This window comes from Culex quinquefasciatus, chromosome 3 (genome assembly GCF_015732765.1).
Source record: "Culex quinquefasciatus strain JHB chromosome 3, VPISU_Cqui_1.0_pri_paternal, whole genome shotgun sequence".
In the NCBI taxonomy this organism is placed as follows: Eukaryota; Metazoa; Arthropoda; class Insecta; order Diptera; family Culicidae; genus Culex; species Culex quinquefasciatus.
In genome coordinates this window covers 34,362,304-34,371,550 of record NC_051863.1, presented here as the reverse complement: position 1 = coordinate 34,371,550, position 9,247 = coordinate 34,362,304, and the positions used below count along the sequence as shown (strand labels likewise).

Here is a 9,247-nt window from a genome sequence, read left to right as displayed (position 1 = left end):
GGCGTCGTGGCTTAGTTGGTTAAAGCGCCTGTCTAGTAAACAGGAGATCGTGAGTTCGAATCTCGCCGGAGCCTACCCTCGTAAGAGAGGGAAAACTTTTTACACGCTAGATCACATCCAGATCGCGCAAAATTAAGTTGAAAGTGTATTTTCCGAAAATGAGGAAGTTGTGAACCTTTTCGGTGTCTTGAGATGAGTTGGTTGAAAATTAGGGTGGTTCACGATTAAGGTAATTTTGAAAATCTAACCTTTCAGGAATATTTTTGGGATTTTTTTGTATGTAAAAGGTTGTTGTACTTTCAAATCCAAGCAACTCGAAGACACCAAAATTTCATCTCGCAATCTACGCCTTCTGCGACCAAATTTTAAGAAAGAATCTGGGCAAACCTTGAAAATCAGTTTTTCATCGTAGCCATCTCAACCTTTTGATTTAAGGGTCAAAAGTTACAGATATTTTAATTTGAAAAATATACAAATTTGAAACAAAAATATCTCGAATAACCACAGGCCAAATTTTAAGCACCAGGTCGAAAGGGGGGATACAAACGCTGAAAAAATCCAGGAATGTTTTTCTTTATACTCGAGATTTCTTCATCTGAAAATGTCTAATTTTCAAAGGCAAAGTGTATCGGTTCTTAGGTTCAAAATTACTAAGGCTTCATATAGAGAACAAAAAGCTTAGATATACAGCAATTCCCCACGAAAACAGCACGGAAAAAAACAAAAGTGCTCGGATCGGAATCAAATTTTTTCTGAGGGTTCCCTGGCCGAAATAATTAGACCCGTATTTTTTTTGTTTGGCCATTAGGGTGACCTACGCCGTGTTAGGGTGGTCTAAAAAATGGGCATTTTCGTCGATTTTCGCAAAAACCACTTTTTTCGAAAAATCATAACTCCTCACCATTTCAACCGACTTCAATTGTCTTATATGCAAATGAAAGGTGATAAGTTGGCCTTTCAAAGAAAAATAGTAAGAAGTTTTATAAATCTAGCCTAATATATGAAAAGGGCGTATGATACTTTAAAATGCCGTTTTGACGGTGTCTGAACCAAAGAGCCTATGTCTGGAAATATTTTTTACGGATTCTCCGGACATTTTCACGTAATATACTAAAACCTCGATCCACAAGCTGATTATTGTTCATTGAGCTATTTTAGGACTCTGGGTAAAATATCAACATTTACCCATTGATACTCGAGGGTGCTTTTGTATGGGAAAATAGGAAAATTATATGAAAACCCCAATTTTCTTACGGTTTGGTTTGGTCTGCAGGGCGCACTACTTTCATCCAAATATTCTCAAAAATGAGATTGTTCTACAACTTTGTAAAACATGCCAAAGTTGCAAAACTAGTTCCTGAAAAATCATAAGCGATTTAAAAACTAACTTAATCCACCTATGTGGTTGGTGCCTTCCTCACTCTTTTCCAACAATGGGTGATATGTGATATGATGGGTTTGGACACAAATTTCGTCTAATTTCGTTAAGTTCCGGATTACAAAAAACACATATATCACTCAAGGGCTCATAAATGGCATCATAAGTGGTCATAGCTTGATACAGGGTTGCCAGATCTTCAATGTTTTGGACTCGTTGGAAAGGTCTTTCAATTGCCTAACCAACGATGGGTCGGATGATGGATCCGGTCATTGTTTACATAGGGGAGAGTGGGGAGACTTGATCCCCGGGGACACTTGATCCCAAGCCTGGATCTCGTCAGCATGTGGGTAAAACAATTAGCTTTGTTCTAGAAAGTTGTGCGAAATTGACTAAAACTCATTGTAGAAAACAAAGAAGAAAATTCAAAAATGTTTAGATAGAGTTACACACATTTTTCTAAAAAGTGCTCCAAAAAACTTCCAAGAGATCTTTTTTATTTGTTTTGATAAGTATAGAAAACACTAAAAAATTATTCAAAAATATATTGTTTACACATAAATTGTTTGATAAACATATCAACTCCAAAACCCTTACGTATTTGACGTTAAATTTATCGTCATACTATTTTTACAATCAATTGTCTAAAAAAGTGCGTTTAGGAAGACTTGATACCTGCATTTTTACAGTCACTGGAATCAGCCTCAAGATTAAATAATTGGGCTGGGTTTTCGTACATAGTTTCTTTTAGTGTAGTTGTACATAACTTACTGCAGTTTGAACCATTTTTCAAAAGTTTTGTAAACAAAAATTACCAGCTTTTGTGAACATGCTCAATTTTAGCCTAAAAAAGAAAATTTTAAGTTTTTAAATATTTTGCATGCTAAACTTGTTATATTTTGAACACATACGTACAGGTTTGATGTGAAATTGCTGTAACTTATAGAAAATTAAAAGTTTGGATGAATAAAAAACATTTTCCTTAAGATTTCTTCAAAATGTTGAAAGGGGGATCAAATTACCCCCAACATTTTGAAAATGCCAGTTTAAAATATTTTTTTAAAACGCTTGGCATAATTCAAAGAGTTTATCTGATGAAATACCCTTATCAGCCAAACATAGTTGAATGTTTAAGCTTCCAATTCATGCAAAAAGATCATAGTTTTGTGAGAAATTGACAGAGTTATGTGCGATACAAAAAAAGGGGATCAAGTCTCCCCACTCTCCCCTACATTTAAGTGAGATCCGGTTACAAAAAAGTACATAAATATCACTTAATTGGTCAGAACTCGAGACAGGGTTGCCAGATTATGAATGTTTTGGACTCGTTGGAAAGGTCTTTCAATTACATAACTAACGATGTATGATATGATGATGTTTGGTTCAGTTTACTGCCATTTAATCAACTTCCGAAAATAGGCGAAAACACATTTTTAGACATAACTTTTGAACTACTTATCGAAACTTCCAACAATTCAATAGCACCGTATGGGACCCAAGTCGAATGCAACTGGTTTAGTCAAAATCGGTTCAACCAGTGCTGTAAAAACTGAGTGACATTATTGGTCACGTACACACACACACAGACATTTGTTCAGTTTTCGATTCTGAGTCGATATGTATACATCAAGGTGGTTTTTCGAGCTTTAAATAAAAAGTTCAATTTTAGAGCAGGATTATAGCCTTACCTCAGTGAGGAAGGCAAAATGTTTTTTTTTTTTTTTTTTTGTATGAGAGCAATTCTCTACGAAATCGGTATTTTTTCTTAAATTTTTATTTTTGTATTTTTTAATCCGACTGAAACTTTTATTGGTGCCTTCGGTATGCCCAAAGAATTTTGCATCATTAGTTTATATGGACAAACTGTCCATACAAATTTGGCAGCTGGCCATACAAAAATGATGTATGAAAATTCAAAAATCTGTATCTTTTGAAGGAATTTTTTGATCGATTTGGTGTCTTGGGTAAAGTTTTAGGTATGGATATGGACTACACTGAAAAAAAAAGTGGCACGGTAAAAAAAAATTTGGTGATTTTTTTTAACTTTTTGTCACTAAAACTTGATTTGCAAAAAAACACTATTTTTTTTTTTGACATGTTTTAGAGGACATCAAATGCCAACTTTTCAGAAATTTCCAGGTTGTGCAAAAAATTTTTGAGCGAGTTATGAATTTTTGAATCAATACTGATTTTTTCACAAAAATCGAAAAATTGGTCGCAAAAATTTTTCATTTTCATTTTTCGATGTAAAATCAAATTTGCAATCAAAAAGTGCACAATTTTCAAGTTAAATCCATTTTTAGGTGACTTTTTTGAAAATAGTCGCAGTTTTTTATTTTTTGAGTAGTGCGGTGCCTGTGTGGACGCGCAGTCCTGTTTTTTTTTCGTGTTATTTTCCATCTCTTTTGTGTCGCTATTTGTGTACATGGGGTGATTGGATTTCTTCTGATTCGTGTTGTTTTCATCTCTTTTGTGTCGCTGTTTGTGTGCATGGGGTGATTGGTCTTCTTCTTCTTCTTTTTTCTTTATTTTTAGTTCGCGCGTTCGTTGGCCAATGAGTTTATTTTTGTTCTCTTTACATAGTTTTCGATAGAAACGATCCGAATTCTTTTTTTTTTCGAGACAAGCAAGTCGTATTGCTGGATTAAGTCCTTTCTATATCATCGATGATCGGAAGGCACGCCGACGAATATGTTTTAAGGCTTATGATATATGATCATTTTAATGAATAAAGCCCTTCTTACATCACCGTTGATCGGAAGGCACGCCAACGAAGAATTTCTGGAGGATCGCGGTCGAATTAATACTATATTTAAAATTCTAGATAGCTATCTTTCGGATTCGATTGTGAGTAGCGGGACTTCGCGGTTACTATGCAACGTGTTTTTTGGAGTCTTTTTATATTTTAAATTTATAAGTCCTTCTTTTATCATCGTTGATAGGAAGGCACGCCGCCGGTTAAGTTCGTTTAAGTTATTGTTTTAATTTCATTACAATGGGTTACGTGGTGTCCTGTTTTCTTTTCGTTTATATTCGTTGATCGTAATAATTAATTCCAACTGGCAGCTTTAGTATTAACTCATCTACTATTTTTGACATTTGCTCGCGTTATCTTAATTGTACCAACAGTCAAAATATACTGATAAGTCCAGCCCATAGCACTACCGCTCGGTTGGCTCGCGTTCGATTAAAACAAACTTTTTAAATAATCAATTATTTATCTTTCCGCAGCCGGCTGCCTAAGATTTAAAAATTTCAACCGATAAACAAAATGCTCATGGTCACATCACTGCCACTCGTGAATCCTGACCTCATACCCATCTACTAACCCCCTCAAAACTCATGTGATACTTTGTCGGAGATGCAGTCGATTGGGCGGTCTCTATCACTCAAGTATCGGACTAACATTCCCATCCACTTCCCCGTGACCCTACCACTGGTCGTGGCCGGCGCCGGTATTGATCAGCATGATAGGGGCCTTTGAGAAGTTGCGAAGCGAGGAAAGATAGCACCCACTTATCTTCCACGGCTCGTGGATGTAACTTCTGGAGGTCCTGGTCAATAACGGAGTAGCAACTGCGGGTGGGCACCTATGCTTATGCTTATGCTTATGCTTAATAGTCGCAGTTTTTTATTTTTTTAAATTCGTGCACATGTTTGTCCACCTTTAAAAAAATATTTTTGAAAAGCTGAGAAAATTCTCTATATTTTGCATTTTTGAACTTTGTTGATACGACCCTTAGTTGCAGAGATATTGCCATGCAGGTTTAAAAACAGGAAAATTGATGTTTTCTTAGTCCCACCCAAACAACACACCATTTTCCAAAGTCGATATCTCAGCAACTAATGGTCCGATTTTCAATGTTAAAATATGAAACAACCGTGAAGTTTTCCAATCTTTTCGAAAAAAATATTTTCAATTTTTTTAAACCAAGACTAACATTTTAAAAGGGTGTAATATTGAATGTTTGGCCCTTTTGAAATGTTAGTCTTGATTTAAAAATTTAATTTTTTTTTTTTTGAAAAGATCGGAAAATTTTACGAATGTTTCATATTTCAACATTGAAAATCGGACCATTAGTTGCTGAGATATCGACATTAGAAAATGGTGTGTTGTTTGGGTGGGACTTAGAAAACATCAATTTTCCTGTTTTTAAACCTTTGCATGGCAATATCTCAGCAACTAAGGATCGTATCAACAAAATTCAAAAATGCAAAATATAGAGAATTTTCTCAGCTTTTCAAAAATATTTTTTTCAAAAGTAGGCAAACATGTGCACTAACTTTAAAAAATGAAAAACTGCGACTATTTTCTAAAGTCACCTAAAAATGGATTTAACTTGAAAACGTTGCACTTTATCAAAATTTCACTAGAGTACTTTTTGATTGCAAATTTGATTTTACATCGAAAAATTGATTTTTTTGAAAAAATCAGTATTGATTCAAAAATTCATAACTCGCTCAAACATTTTTTGCACAACCTGGAAATTTCTGAAAAGTTGGCATTTTATGTCCTCTAAAACATATCAAAAAATAAAAAAATTAAAAATAGTGTTTTTTTGCAAATCAAGTTTTAGTGACAAAAAGTTAAATAAAAAATCACCAAAATTTTTTTATCGTGCATCATTTTTTTCAGTGTCCATATCCATACCTACAACTTTGTCGAAGACACCAAATCGATCAAAAAATTCCTTCAAAAGATACAGATTTTTGAATTTTTATACATCATTTTTGTATGGCCAGCTGCCAAATTTGTATGGAAAATTATATGGACAAACTAATGATACAAAATGGCTTCTTTGGGTATACCGAAGGCACCAAAAAAGTTTCAGTCGGATTAAAAAATACAACAAAAATCGAATGACCGAAATCTGAGAGAATTGCTCATATGAAAATTTTTATTTTTCACTATTTTTAGGCTCGAGTATCGATGGGTTAATCTTAACCAATTTCGCTCAAAATTCACACAGATGCCCATAAAACCGTATTCCGGTTTTGGAGCAGGGGGTCATTTATTCTGGGCACCCTAATACGCACACAAAGTATATTATGTTTAAAAAAAAGTTACTTTCTTCAACAATTGCCCACATTCTCTGGCCGTGATACCAGTGATGAATGTTTATTTTACTTGCACTTCTATCACTTTCTCTTCGCACTTGGGTGTTTTATTTTTGTCGCTGGGCATTGTATGACTCGCCACGGGTAGACAGGTGAAAATTTCTCAAGATGCCGAAATAGCTCAGTTGGGAGAGCGTTAGACTGAAGATCTAAAGGTCCCCGGTTCGATCCCGGGTTTCGGCATAATTCTTTTGGTGAATCTGAATTTGCACATGCTCTATCTATAATCTTAAACATTCCAACAGCTTTCGTTTGCATGATTGCACGAATATTAGAACCATCTGTCACTTGAATTTCCCAACTCATTATTGAATCTCAAAAGTGGATAAACATCTTACATAACTTTGGCATGCCAAACTACACTCTCGAAAACGTTTCGTAATTTTTCGTTTGTTTGTGTTTCAAAATTGGCCTACCGATTGCTAAGATCCGATTCAACTATTTTGTGGAGAAAAATGCTATCAAGTCTTAGCTCTTCAGCCATTCATCCTTGCCACCCCCTCAAGTGGCCACAATTGAAAGTTCCGCCTTGGGAGAACTTTGCGAAACTGATTCAATCCGTGCACTGTAAAAAACAAGAAACTAAATTTAGATTAATTCCAGAAAGTTTCAATGAAGCGCTGCTTGTGTAAAATACAATTTTTAACTCATAATACTCAGAATTTCTGAAATCATCTTATTAGGAAACAAAACTGATTTTCACGGTGCAGACTACCTTGAACCTCGCTCCGTTTCAAGAAACGTGCATTTCTTCCTCCTCAGCCGAAATCCGTTATCTCTTAAAAATCATGATAAATGAGAAAATTTCCATTCCGATTCGATTTGCCTTTTGGCAACTGCCAGACCACGCCAGCGCCATCCATAAATCATCGCCGTGAAACGTGCGTACAAGTGAAAACTCAAATAATATTTCCAACAACGTTGGCAAACACGAACATCATCACGGCGGTTGGAGACGCCGGAGATTTGAATGGAGTGGATGGTGGCATACTTTTCAAAATGAAAATTCTCGCACAACTGGTTTGGTTTTTCCTTTGGATTTTTCCGCGGTTTGAAAAGACACACACACAAGCAGTGGGGGGGGGGCGGGGTGAAATTTTTCCCGAACACGATTCGTACTTTATCTGCCGTCGAAAAGTGGTCTTTTCTCTTGGTGGCACGAAAGTTCGAATTTCGGCAAACGCTGCTTTATTATTATTATTTTATTATTGTTCGCTCCGGAGTGTACCAGCATTATTTCATGCGAGCGGGAGTCATTTAAATGTGCAAATCATGTTTTGGGGCAAAGATATTTCGAGCTAGGAAATTATGCGACTCTACGCCTTACGATATCAACGAATCTGTTTTCCCGGTAAGATGGCTTTTCAGGGTTAGTTTTGACATATTTGTTCAAAAAACAAATGTACCAATTTTTACGAAAAATATTTTTGTTTTTCATTAGTTCAAAATGTATGTATTTTTATTTCAACTGTCATTTCTTGGCATTATAACCTTAATCGCATTGTCATAATAATCACACCTTAACCTTCAGTCGTCTAATTGCTAATGGATCTGCCCCGAGCCTTGCTTATTTATGCCATTCAGCAAACCATACGGATGGATTGCGTGGGCTCTGCATAATTGATGGTTCAGCACCTCCGGTCACCATCTTCGGGGCGGAGAAATATTTGGCTCGCTCCAATATCGATGGGAACTTTCAATAGACTTCTACTCTGACAGCCGAAGGCCATCGTGGTTAAGAATGTCACTCTGTTTAGACGGTAAATATTTGAATTAGCCGAATCAGAGCTTGAAGATTGGGCTTTTCTTTCGCTGTAGAGTGTATACATTAAAGGTACAGTCAAGTCTCGATTATCTGAAGGCCTCGGAAAAAAATCACTTCGGATAACCGAATCTTCGCAAGCAGGAAGTTTGGGGTCCCCAGAAACACGTACACTTTGAGTTTTTCAAAAATATTTAAACAGGGCCAAATGGTTTTTCTGCAAAGTTTGTGAGGAGAATTAGGGCGATTCGTCACTGTTGAGCAATTCTCTGAGATTTCGGTCAATCTTTTTTTTGTATTTTTTAATCCGGCTGAAACTTTGTTGGTGCCTTCGGTATGCCCAAAGAAGCCATTTTGCATCATTAGTTTGTCCATATATTTTTTTTCTGAAAAGTTGGCAGGTCCTCTAAAACATATTAGAAAATGAAAAAAATAGTGATTTTTTTGCAAATCGAGTATTAGTAACAAAAAGTGAAATTAAAAATCACTCATTTTTCAGTGTAGCCCTTATTCATACCTACAACTTTGCCGAAGACACCAAATCGATCAAAAAAATCCTTCAAAAGATACTTGGTAACATTTTAGGCTATTTCCTCAAAAATTTTGAACGAGAAAAAATCGTGACATCACCTTTAAATTTAAGTTTTAGACTTAAAAATCAAAAAATGTCATTGATGTGGCGTGTATTTTTGTTTCAGTGTATTTTTTTCAGAAAGCCCGTCCAATTTCCTACAAGTTTGTCTTTGACCACTTTTTGATACGACGCAACGGCTTCAAGATACAGTAATTTTTAAATTACAAAATACTAAAATGTTTAAATACCTTACGCCCTCATCAAATGTTATTTTCGAGTACTATTGGCTCCATATACACAAAAATGGCTCATATAGGACCAGGATAACATGTCTACGAAGTTTCATTGAAATCGGAGAGGGTCGGGTACAAAAGTACCAGACAAATTCCTGATTTGAGCTGGAATTGCTCTGGTC

At 35.6% G+C, this 9,247-nt stretch overlaps 2 non-coding genes across 2 annotated transcripts; both read left to right on the top strand.

Annotated features, from left to right (window-relative positions):
- On the top strand, window positions 1-74 carry Trnat-agu. Its single transcript has one exon. It is a non-coding gene; the product is annotated as a tRNA-Thr (tRNA).
- A 6,532-nt stretch (window positions 75-6,606) lies between these two features.
- Window positions 6,607-6,679, top strand: Trnaf-gaa. Its single transcript has one exon. It is a non-coding gene; the product is annotated as a tRNA-Phe (tRNA).
- Window positions 6,680-9,247: the final 2,568 nt, after the last annotated feature.